This window comes from Marmota flaviventris, chromosome 2, assembly GCF_047511675.1.
Source record: "Marmota flaviventris isolate mMarFla1 chromosome 2, mMarFla1.hap1, whole genome shotgun sequence".
NCBI classification, from domain to species: Eukaryota; Metazoa; Chordata; class Mammalia; order Rodentia; family Sciuridae; genus Marmota; species Marmota flaviventris.
Window position 1 is genome coordinate 127,590,820 of NC_092499.1, and position 11,043 is coordinate 127,601,862.

An 11,043-nucleotide genomic window follows, 5' to 3' on the forward strand; every position below is an offset into this window, starting at 1 on the left:
CAGCCCCACCCTGAAGCTCCAATGCCTGAACCCCACAACTTGTGCAGGAGAGGAGACCCTCAACGCCTGTCCAGCGCCTATGAAAGGCACTTGGCAAACTGCTGAATTTCATCACTCTCTACTTCCTTCAGGCACAGGCAACAATCCTTACGCACTACTTTGGACCCAGTTAGGCCTTTCCACTCCCCAAACCATTCACGGCTGTCCTATGCTCAAAAACTACAAGCTGAGGTCTCGGGTTCACATGCGCCTCCTACCAGAGAAGTCATGCCTGAGGTCTGCCACCACATTGGCTCATTCGGGATACAAACTGCGTCTGTGCTCTTTCAGAAAGCACATCAACCACCATGCATGCAGCCCCACGGGCGGATCACAAGCACACAACGATACTAAGGCTTTTTCCTGAAGCACTTCTGATGCCCCAACTCGAGAGTCAACCATCTATCAGGAGGATCCATTCCCAGAAGTGGCAGCAAAAGGCCCCGCTTGGTGGTAAGACCCAGTTTCTCCATTTGCATTCCCTCAAATGTCCATCTACTCATCCAGGCACTGGTCCCTCTGGAGACCCACCCTTCCTTCCCCGGGTGGACCATGGCTCCTGCCAACATTGTGTGGCAATACCACTGACAACACTGTAGCATTTCCAGGAAAAGAGAAAACCCACCAGACTCCCGGAAACACCACGCCCCTGTGCACTAAAGAAGGGTCTCCCATGCTTTGCGCTGGGCCTGCCTCCGCCTTCCGCTAAAACAGGACCTCAACTTTCTCTGGAACACCCAGCAGACCACCATGGTTCTACTCGCCCTGGCAAAAACGTCTCCAGGCCACAAGAGGAGGAAACTTACTCTCCTGGGCCATGGCCCAGAACCTCCTAGTACGCCTGAACCCTACTGCCGAACACCCACTAGGAAATCATCCCGGGCAGGCCAATGTCTTCCTCAACGTCTTGAGCTCTGGATCACCCATGCATGCCGAAACCAAATCAGGACTGACACTCAGAGGACTACAGGCTCGGAGTCCTAACGCCAAGTGAACTCGGCTGAAAAGGGCCTTCCCTTCCAGGGTCCATTCCCACACAGCCCCCGTCGGGAAAGGGCCACAGGCTTCTCCACTCCACCACCCGACTCACTGCAGCCCCCTACGTCTACGTGGTGGACCTCAGTTTCGATGAGAACGACGGTATAGAGTTTTCACTCATTTTGTTCAGTTTCCAAGGAATGTTTTTGTGGGAGTCATCATCGATCCACGCTTGTGACCCTCACCTGGCAAGGAGCAACCTCGGTGACTTGGGGCCAGGAGACGCTTACCATCGTCAGCTATGAAGGGCCACACTCAGGAAACAGAGGGCACGGCCATGCGGGTGTTCCCCGTCCTCCCTGGGCATCTTCCCACAGCCACAGGAGCCGGCGGCAACCTTTCCATCCTTCCGTGGAAACACGACCTGCCATGCGTATGCAAGGAGACAAAAGAGAGGGATGCCCATGAAGAATGACCATGACTGGCCTTCTCCGCAGCCTGCTGCTCCTCAGTACACGCTCGTTAGGGAATGCAGACTTTTCAGTTGCCTGCGCCATGCCGGCCTTAGCTCAGGTCCCATGTGGCACTTAAGGTGACCAAGAAACACTTCCAGCCACAGGAAACCCATCTAGAATCTCCATCCAACTCTACAACCCCATCTGACCCTGACACCTTCCCTGCACAGGATGTCCAAGCATGGAAGGACGAACTTGAGAAACTACGACCTCTGGAAACCTCCTGCCTTTCTGGGCCAATGCCACGGGCATCTCGGAGCCCCACGCGACATAGATTCCAACAGGAGCCCCAGCCCCACCCTGAAGCTCCAATGCCTGAACCCCACAACTTGTGCAGGAGAGGAGACCCTCAACGCCTGTCCAGCGCCTATGAAAGGCACTTGGCAAACTGCTGAATTTCATCACTCTCTACTTCCTTCAGGCACAGGCAACAAACCTTACGCACTACTTTGGACCCAGTTAGGCCTTTCCACTCCCCAAACCATTCACGGCTGTCCTATGCTCAAAAACTACAAGCTGAGGTCTCGGGTTCACATGCGCCTCCTACCAGAGAAGTCATGCCTGAGGTCTGCCACCACATTGGCTCATTCGGGATCCAAACTGCGTCTGTGCTCTTTCAGAAAGCACATCAACCACCATGCATGCAGCCCCACGGGCGGATCACAAGCACACAACGATACTAAGGCTTTTTCCTGAAGCACTTCTGATGCCCCAACTCGAGAGTCAACCATCTATCAGGAGGATCCATTCCCAGAAGTGGCAGCAAAAGGCCCCGCTTGGTGGTAAGACCCAGTTTCTCCATTTGCATTCCCTCAAATGTCCATCTACTCATCCAGGCACTGGTCCCTCTGGAGACACACCCTTCCTTCCCCGGGTGGACCATGGCTCCTGCCAACATTGTGTGGCAATACCACTGACAACACTGTAGCATTTCCAGGAAAAGAGAAAACCCACCAGAATCCCGGAAACACCACGCCCCTGTGCACTAAAGAAGGGTCTCCCATGCTTTGCGCTGGGCCTGCCTCCGCCTTCCGCTAAAACAGGACCTCAACTTTCTCTGGAACACCCAGCAGACCACCATGGTTCTACTCGCCCTGGCAAAAACGTCTCCAGGCCACAAGAGGAGGAAACTTACTCTCCTGGGCCATGGCCCAGAACCTCCTAGTACGCCTGAACCCTACTGCCGAACACCCACTAGGAAATCATCCCGGGCAGGCCAATGTCTTCCTCAACGTCTTGAGCTCTGGATCACCCATGCATGCCGAAACCAAATCAGGACTGACACTCAGAGGACTACAGGCTCGGAGTCCTAACGCCAAGTGAACTCGGCTGAAAAGGGCCTTCCCTTCCAGGGTCCATTCCCACACAGCCCCCGTCGGGAAAGGGCCACAGGCTTCTCCACTCCACCACCCGACTCACTGCAGCCCCCTACGTCTACGTGGTGGACCTCAGTTTCGATGAGAACGACGGTATAGAGTTTTCACTCATTTTGTTCAGCTTCCAAGGAATGTTTTTGTGGGAGTCATCATCGATCCACGCTTGTGACCCTCACCTGGCAAGGAGCAACCTCGGTGACTTGGGGCCAGGAGACGCTTACCATCGTCAGCTATGAAGGGCCACACTCAGGAAACAGAGGGCACGGCCATGCGGGTGTTCCCCGTCCTCCCTGGGCATCTTCCCACAGCCACAGGAGCCGGCGGCAACCTTTCCATCCTTCCGTGGAAACACGACCTGCCATGCGTATGCAAGGAGACAAAAGAGAGGGATGCCCATGAAGAATAACCATGACTGGCCTGCTCCGCAGCCTGCTGCTCCTCAGTACACGCTCGTTAGGGAATGCAGACTTTTCAGTTGCCTGTGCCATGCCGGCCTTAGCTCAGGTCCCATGTGGCTCTTAAGGTGACCAAGAAACACTTCCAGCCACAGGAAACCCATCTAGAATCTCCATCCAACTCTACAACCCCATCTGACCCTGACACCTTCCCTGCACAGGATGTCCAAGCATGGAAGGACGAACTTGAGAAACTACGTCCTCTGGACACCTCCTGCCTTTCTGGGCCAATGACACGGGCATCTCGGAGCCCCACGCAACATAGATTCCAACAGGAGCCCCAGCCCCACCCTGAAGCTCCAATGCCTGAACCCCACAACTTGTGCAGGAGAGGAGACCCTCAACGCCTGTCCAGCGCCTATGAAAGGCACTTGGCAAACTGCTGAATTTCATCACTCTCTACTTCCTTCAGGCACAGGCAACAATCCTTACGCACTACTTTGGACCCAGTTAGGCCTTTCCACTCCCCAAACCATTCACGGCTGTCCTATGCTCAAAAACTACAAGCTGAGGTCTCGGGTTCACATGCGCCTCCTACCAGAGAAGTCATGCCTGAGGTCTGCCACCACATTGGCTCATTCGGGATCCAAACTGCGTCTGTGCTCTTTCAGAAAGCACATCAACCACCATGCATGCAGCCCCACGGGCGGATCACAAGCACACAACGATACTAAGGCTTTTTCCTGAAGCACTTCTGATGCCCCAACTCGAGAGTCAACCATCTATCAGGAGGATCCATTCCCAGAAGTGGCAGCAAAAGGCCCCGCTTGGTGGTAAGACCCAGTTTCTCCATTTGCATTCCCTCAAATGTCCATCTACTCATCCAGGCACTGGTCCCTCTGGAGACCCACCCTTCCTTCCCCGGGTGGACCATGGCTCCTGCCAACATTGTGTGGCAATACCACTGACAACACTGTAGCATTTCCAGGAAAAGAGAAAACCCACCAGACTCCCGGAAACACCACGCCCCTGTGCACTAAAGAAGGGTCTCCCATGCTTTGCGCTGGGCCTGCCTCCGCCTTCCGCTAAAACAGGACCTCAACTTTCTCTGGAACACCCAGCAGACCACCATGGTTCTACTCGCCCTGGCAAAAACGTCTCCAGGCCACAAGAGGAGGAAACTTACTCTCCTGGGCCATGGCCCAGAACCTCCTAGTACGCCTGAACCCTACTGCCGAACACCCACTAGGAAATCATCCCGGGCAGGCCAATGTCTTCCTCAACGTCTTGAGCTCTGGATCACCCATGCATGCCGAAACCAAATCAGGACTGACACTCAGAGGACTACAGGCTCGGAGTCCTAACGCCAAGTGAACTCGGCTGAAAAGGGCCTTCCCTTCCAGGGTCCATTCCCACACAGCCCCCGTCGGGAAAGGGCCACAGGCTTCTCCACTCCACCACCCGACTCACTGCAGCCCCCTACGTCTACGTGGTGGACCTCAGTTTCGATGAGAACGACGGTATAGAGTTTTCACTCATTTTGTTCAGTTTCCAAGGAATGTTTTTGTGGGAGTCATCATCGATCCACGCTTGTGACCCTCACCTGGCAAGGAGCAACCTCGGTGACTTGGGGCCAGGAGACGCTTACCATCGTCAGCTATGAAGGGCCACACTCAGGAAACAGAGGGCACGGCCATGCGGGTGTTCCCCGTCCTCCCTGGGCATCTTCCCACAGCCACAGGAGCCGGCGGCAACCTTTCCATCCTTCCGTGGAAACACGACCTGCCATGCGTATGCAAGGAGACAAAAGAGAGGGATGCCCATGAAGAATGACCATGACTGGCCTTCTCCGCAGCCTGCTGCTCCTCAGTACACGCTCGTTAGGGAATGCAGACTTTTCAGTTGCCTGCGCCATGCCGGCCTTAGCTCAGGTCCCATGTGGCACTTAAGGTGACCAAGAAACACTTCCAGCCACAGGAAACCCATCTAGAATCTCCATCCAACTCTACAACCCCATCTGACCCTGACACCTTCCCTGCACAGGATGTCCAAGCATGGAAGGACGAACTTGAGAAACTACGACCTCTGGAAACCTCCTGCCTTTCTGGGCCAATGCCACGGGCATCTCGGAGCCCACGCGACATAGATTCCAACAGGAGCCCCAGCCCCACCCTGAAGCTCCAATGCCTGAACCCCACAACTTGTGCAGGAGAGGAGACCCTCAACGCCTGTCCAGCGCCTATGAAAGGCACTTGGCAAACTGCTGAATTTCATCACTCTCTACTTCCTTCAGGCACAGGCAACAAACCTTACGCACTACTTTGGACCCAGTTAGGCCTTTCCACTCCCCAAACCATTCACGGCTGTCCTATGCTCAAAAACTACAAGCTGAGGTCTCGGGTTCACATGCGCCTCCTACCAGAGAAGTCATGCCTGAGGTCTGCCACCACATTGGCTCATTCGGGATCCAAACTGCGTCTGTGCTCTTTCAGAAAGCACATCAACCACCATGCATGCAGCCCCACGGGCGGATCACAAGCACACAACGATACTAAGGCTTTTTCCTGAAGCACTTCTGATGCCCCAACTCGAGAGTCAACCATCTATCAGGAGGATCCATTCCCAGAAGTGGCAGCAAAAGGCCCCGCTTGGTGGTAAGACCCAGTTTCTCCATTTGCATTCCCTCAAATGTCCATCTACTCATCCAGGCACTGGTCCCTCTGGAGACACACCCTTCCTTCCCCGGGTGGACCATGGCTCCTGCCAACATTGTGTGGCAATACCACTGACAACACTGTAGCATTTCCAGGAAAAGAGAAAACCCACCAGAATCCCGGAAACACCACGCCCCTGTGCACTAAAGAAGGGTCTCCCATGCTTTGCGCTGGGCCTGCCTCCGCCTTCCGCTAAAACAGGACCTCAACTTTCTCTGGAACACCCAGCAGACCACCATGGTTCTACTCGCCCTGGCAAAAACGTCTCCAGGCCACAAGAGGAGGAAACTTACTCTCCTGGGCCATGGCCCAGAACCTCCTAGTACGCCTGAACCCTACTGCCGAACACCCACTAGGAAATCATCCCGGGCAGGCCAATGTCTTCCTCAACGTCTTGAGCTCTGGATCACCCATGCATGCCGAAACCAAATCAGGACTGACACTCAGAGGACTACAGGCTCGGAGTCCTAACGCCAAGTGAACTCGGCTGAAAAGGGCCTTCCCTTCCAGGGTCCATTCCCACACAGCCCCCGTCGGGAAAGGGCCACAGGCTTCTCCACTCCACCACCCGACTCACTGCAGCCCCCTACGTCTACGTGGTGGACCTCAGTTTCGATGAGAACGACGGTATAGAGTTTTCACTCATTTTGTTCAGCTTCCAAGGAATGTTTTTGTGGGAGTCATCATCGATCCACGCTTGTGACCCTCACCTGGCAAGGAGCAACCTCGGTGACTTGGGGCCAGGAGACGCTTACCATCGTCAGCTATGAAGGGCCACACTCAGGAAACAGAGGGCACGGCCATGCGGGTGTTCCCCGTCCTCCCTGGGCATCTTCCCACAGCCACAGGAGCCGGCGGCAACCTTTCCATCCTTCCGTGGAAACACGACCTGCCATGCGTATGCAAGGAGACAAAAGAGAGGGATGCCCATGAAGAATAACCATGACTGGCCTGCTCCGCAGCCTGCTGCTCCTCAGTACACGCTCGTTAGGGAATGCAGACTTTTCAGTTGCCTGTGCCATGCCGGCCTTAGCTCAGGTCCCATGTGGCTCTTAAGGTGACCAAGAAACACTTCCAGCCACAGGAAACCCATCTAGAATCTCCATCCAACTCTACAACCCCATCTGACCCTGACACCTTCCCTGCACAGGATGTCCAAGCATGGAAGGACGAACTTGAGAACTACGTCCTCTGGACACCTCCTGCCTTTCTGGGCCAATGACACGGGCATCTCGGAGCCCCACGCAACATAGATTCCAACAGGAGCCCCAGCCCCACCCTGAAGCTCCAATGCCTGAACCCCACAACTTGTGCAGGAGAGGAGACCCTCAACGCCTGTCCAGCGCCTATGAAAGGCACTTGGCAAACTGCTGAATTTCATCACTCTCTACTTCCTTCAGGCACAGGCAACAATCCTTACGCACTACTTTGGACCCAGTTAGGCCTTTCCACTCCCCAAACCATTCACGGCTGTCCTATGCTCAAAAACTACAAGCTGAGGTCTCGGGTTCACATGCGCCTCCTACCAGAGAAGTCATGCCTGAGGTCTGCCACCACATTGGCTCATTCGGGATCCAAACTGCGTCTGTGCTCTTTCAGAAAGCACATCAACCACCATGCATGCAGCCCCACGGGCGGATCACAAGCACACAACGATACTAAGGCTTTTTCCTGAAGCACTTCTGATGCCCCAACTCGAGAGTCAACCATCTATCAGGAGGATCCATTCCCAGAAGTGGCAGCAAAAGGCCCCGCTTGGTGGTAAGACCCAGTTTCTCCATTTGCATTCCCTCAAATGTCCATCTACTCATCCAGGCACTGGTCCCTCTGGAGACCCACCCTTCCTTCCCCGGGTGGACCATGGCTCCTGCCAACATTTGTGTGGCAATACCACTGACAACACTGTAGCATTTCCAGGAAAAAGAGAAAACCCACCAGACTCCCGGAAACACCACGCCCCTGTGCACTAAAGAAGGGTCTCCCCATGCTTTGCGCTGGGCCTGCCTCCGCCTTCCGCTAAAACAGGACCTCAACTTTCTCTGGAACACCCAGCAGACCACCATGGTTCTACTCGCCCTGGCAAAAACGTCTCCAGGCCACAAGAGGAGGAAACTTACTCTCCTGTGCCATGGCCCAGAACCTCCTAGTACGCCTGAACCCTACTGCCGAAACCCACTAGGAAATCATCCCGGGCAGGCCAATGTCTTCCTCAACGTCTTGAGCTCTGGATCACCCATGCATGCCGAAACCAAATCAGGACTGACACTCAGAGGACTACAGGCTCGGAGTCCTAACGCCAAGTGAACTCGGCTGAAAAGGGCCTTCCCTTCCAGGGTCCATTCCCACACAGCCCCCGTCGGGAAAGGGCCACAGGCTTCTCCGCTCCGCCACCCGACTCACTGCAGCCCCCTACGCATACGTGGTGGACCTCAGTTTCGATGAGAACGACGGTATAGAGTTTTCACTCATTTTGTTCAGCTTCCAAGGAATGTTTTTGTGGGAGTCATCATCGATCCACGCTTGTGACCCTCACCTGGCAAGGAGCAACCTCGGTGACTTGGGGCCAGGAGACGCTTACCATCGTCAGCTATGAAGGGCCACACTCAGGAAACAGAGGGCACGGCCATGCGGGTGTTCCCCGTCCTCCCTGGGCATCTTCCCACAGCCACAGGAGCCGGCGGCAACCTTTCCATCCTTCCGTGGAAACACGACCTGCCATGCGTATGCAAGGAGACAAAAGAGAGGGATGCCCATGAAGAATAACCATGACTGGCATGCTCCACAGCCTGCTGCTCCTCAGTACACGCTCGTTAGGGAATGCAGACTTTTCAGTTGCCTCTGCCATGCCGGCCTTAGCTCAGGTCCCATGTGGCTCTTAAGGTGACCAAGAAACACTTCCAGCCACAGGAAACCCATCTAGAATCTCCATCCAACTCTACAACCCCATCTGACCCTGACACCTTCCCTGCACAGGATGTCCAAGCATGGAAGGACGAACTTGAGAAACTACGTCCTCTGGAAACCTCCTGCCTTTCTGGGCCAATGACACGGCATCTCGGAGCCCCACGCAACATAGATTCCAACAGGAGCCCCAGCCCCACCCTGAAGCTCCAATGCCTGAACCCCACAACTTGTGCAGGAGAGGAGACCCTCAACGCCTGTCCAGCGCCTATGAAAGGCACTTGGCAAACTGCTGAATTTCATCACTGTCTACTTCCTTCAGGCACAGGCAACAATCCTTACGCACTACTTTGGACCCAGTTAGGCCTTTCCACTCCCCAAACCATTCACGGCTGTCCTATGCTCAAAAACTACAAGCTGAAGGTCTCGGGTTCACATGCGCCTCCTACCAGAGAAGTCATGCCTGAGGTCTGCCACCACATTGGCTCATTCGGGATCCAAACTGCGTCTGTGCTCTTTCAGAAAGCACATCAACCACCATGCTGCAGCCCCACGGGCGGACCAAAAGCACACAACGATACTAAGGCTATTTCCTGAAGCACTTCTGATGCCCCAACTCGAGAGTCAACCATCTATCAGGAGGATCCATTCCCAGAAGTGGCAGCAAAAGGCCCCGCTTGGTGGTAAGACCCAGTTTCTCCATTTGCATTCCCTCAAATGTCCATCTACTCATCCAGGCACTGGTCCCTCTGGAGACCCACCCTTCCTTCCCCGGGCGGACCATGGCTCCTGCCAACATTGTGTGGCAATACCACTGACAACACTGTAGCATTTCCAGGAAAAGAGAAAACCCACCAGACTCCCGGAAACACCACGCCCCTGTGCACTAAACAAGGGTCTCCCATGCTTTGCGCTGGGCCTGCCTCCGCCTTCCGCTAAAACAGGACCTCAACTTTCTCTGGAACACCAGCAGACCAGCATGGTTCTACTCGCCCTGGCAAAAACGTCTCCAGGCCACAAGAGGAGGAAACTTACTCTCCTGGGCCATGGCCCAGAACCTCCTAGTACGCCTGAACCCTACTGCCGAACACCCACTAGGAAATCATCCCAGGCAGGCCAATGTCTTCCTCAACGTCTTGAGCTCTGGATCACCCATGCATGCCGAAACCAAATCAGGACTGACACTCAGAGGACTACAGGCTCGGAGTCCTAACGCCAAGTGAACTCGGCTGAAAAGGGCCTTCCCTTCCAGGGTCCATTCCCACACAGCCCCCGTCGGGAAAGGGCCACAGGCTTCTCCACTCCACCACCCGACTCACTGCAGCCCCCTACGTCTACGTGGTGGACCTCAGTTTCGATGAGAACGACGGTATAGAGTTTTCACTCATTTTGTTCAGTTTCCAAGGAATGTTTTTGTGGGAGTCATCATCGATCCACGCTTGTGACCCTCACCTGGCAAGGAGCAACCTCGGTGACTTGGGGCCAGGAGACGCTTACCATCGTCAGCTATGAAGGGCCACACTCAGGAAACAGAGGGCACGGCCATGCGGGTGTTCCCCGTCCTCCCTGGGCATCTTCCCACAGCCACAGGAGCCGGCGGCAACCTTTCCATCCTTCCGTGGAAACACGACCTGCCATGCGTATGCAAGGAGACAAAAGAGAGGGATGCCCATGAAGAATGACCATGACTGGCCTTCTCCGCAGCCTGCTGCTCCTCAGTACACGCTCGTTAGGGAATGCAGACTTTTCAGTTGCCTGTGCCATGCCGGCCTTAGCTCAGGTCCCATGTGGCACTTAAGGTGACCAAGAAACACTTCCAGCCACAGGAAACCCATCTAGAATCTCCATCCAACTCTACAACCCCATCTGACCCTGACACCTTCCCTGCACAGGATGTCCAAGCATGGAAGGACGAACTTGAGAAACTACGACCTCTGGAAACCTCCTGCCTTTCTGGGCCAATGCCACGGGCATCTCGGAGCCCCACGCGACATAGATTCCAACAGGAGCCCCAGCCCCACCCTGAAGCTCCAATGCCTGAACCCCACAACTTGTGCAGGAGAGGAGACCCTCAACGCCTGTCCAGCGCCTATGAAAGGCACTTGGCAAACTGCTGAATTTCATC

General features: G+C 55.0%; 6 non-coding genes across 6 annotated transcripts; all 6 read right to left on the reverse strand.

The window, feature by feature from the left end:
* Positions 1 to 1,153: 1,153 nt before the first annotated feature.
* Positions 1,154 to 1,245, reverse strand: LOC139704839 (small nucleolar RNA SNORD116). Its single transcript, XR_011706849.1, has one exon. It is a non-coding gene; the product is annotated as a small nucleolar RNA SNORD116 (small nucleolar RNA).
* Positions 1,246 to 2,975: 1,730 nt separating this feature from the next.
* Positions 2,976 to 3,067, reverse strand: LOC139704835 (small nucleolar RNA SNORD116). The gene has a single exon (XR_011706845.1). It is a non-coding gene; the product is annotated as a small nucleolar RNA SNORD116 (small nucleolar RNA).
* A 1,730-nt stretch (positions 3,068 to 4,797) lies between these two features.
* LOC139704840 (small nucleolar RNA SNORD116) lies at positions 4,798 to 4,889 on the reverse strand. The gene has a single exon (XR_011706850.1). It is a non-coding gene; the product is annotated as a small nucleolar RNA SNORD116 (small nucleolar RNA).
* A 1,729-nt stretch (positions 4,890 to 6,618) lies between these two features.
* On the reverse strand, positions 6,619 to 6,710 carry LOC139704836 (small nucleolar RNA SNORD116). Its single transcript, XR_011706846.1, has one exon. It is a non-coding gene; the product is annotated as a small nucleolar RNA SNORD116 (small nucleolar RNA).
* Positions 6,711 to 8,441: 1,731 nt separating this feature from the next.
* LOC139704837 (small nucleolar RNA SNORD116) lies at positions 8,442 to 8,533 on the reverse strand. Its single transcript, XR_011706847.1, has one exon. It is a non-coding gene; the product is annotated as a small nucleolar RNA SNORD116 (small nucleolar RNA).
* Positions 8,534 to 10,261: 1,728 nt separating this feature from the next.
* Positions 10,262 to 10,353, reverse strand: LOC139704841 (small nucleolar RNA SNORD116). The gene has a single exon (XR_011706851.1). It is a non-coding gene; the product is annotated as a small nucleolar RNA SNORD116 (small nucleolar RNA).
* Between the last annotated feature and the right edge of the window lie 690 nt (positions 10,354 to 11,043).